The sequence below is a fragment of the Hemibagrus wyckioides genome, linkage group LG12 (genome assembly GCF_019097595.1).
Source record: "Hemibagrus wyckioides isolate EC202008001 linkage group LG12, SWU_Hwy_1.0, whole genome shotgun sequence".
NCBI lineage: Eukaryota > Metazoa > Chordata > Actinopteri > Siluriformes > Bagridae > Hemibagrus > Hemibagrus wyckioides.
Genome location: NC_080721.1, coordinates 16,521,050 through 16,521,306, shown reverse-complemented (window position 1 = coordinate 16,521,306; position 257 = coordinate 16,521,050).

Genomic DNA, 257 nt, shown 5'->3' with positions numbered 1-257 from the left:
TCACGGAGTAAACACACACACACACACACACACACACACACACACACAGTGCTGAAGTCACGGAGTAAACACACACAAACACACACACACACACAGTGCTGCAGTCACAGAGTAAACACACACACACACACACACACAGTGCTGCAGTCACGGAGTAAACACACACACACACACACAGTGCTGCAGTCACGGAGTAAACACACACACACACACACACACACACAGTGCTGCAGTCACGGAGTAAACACACACACACA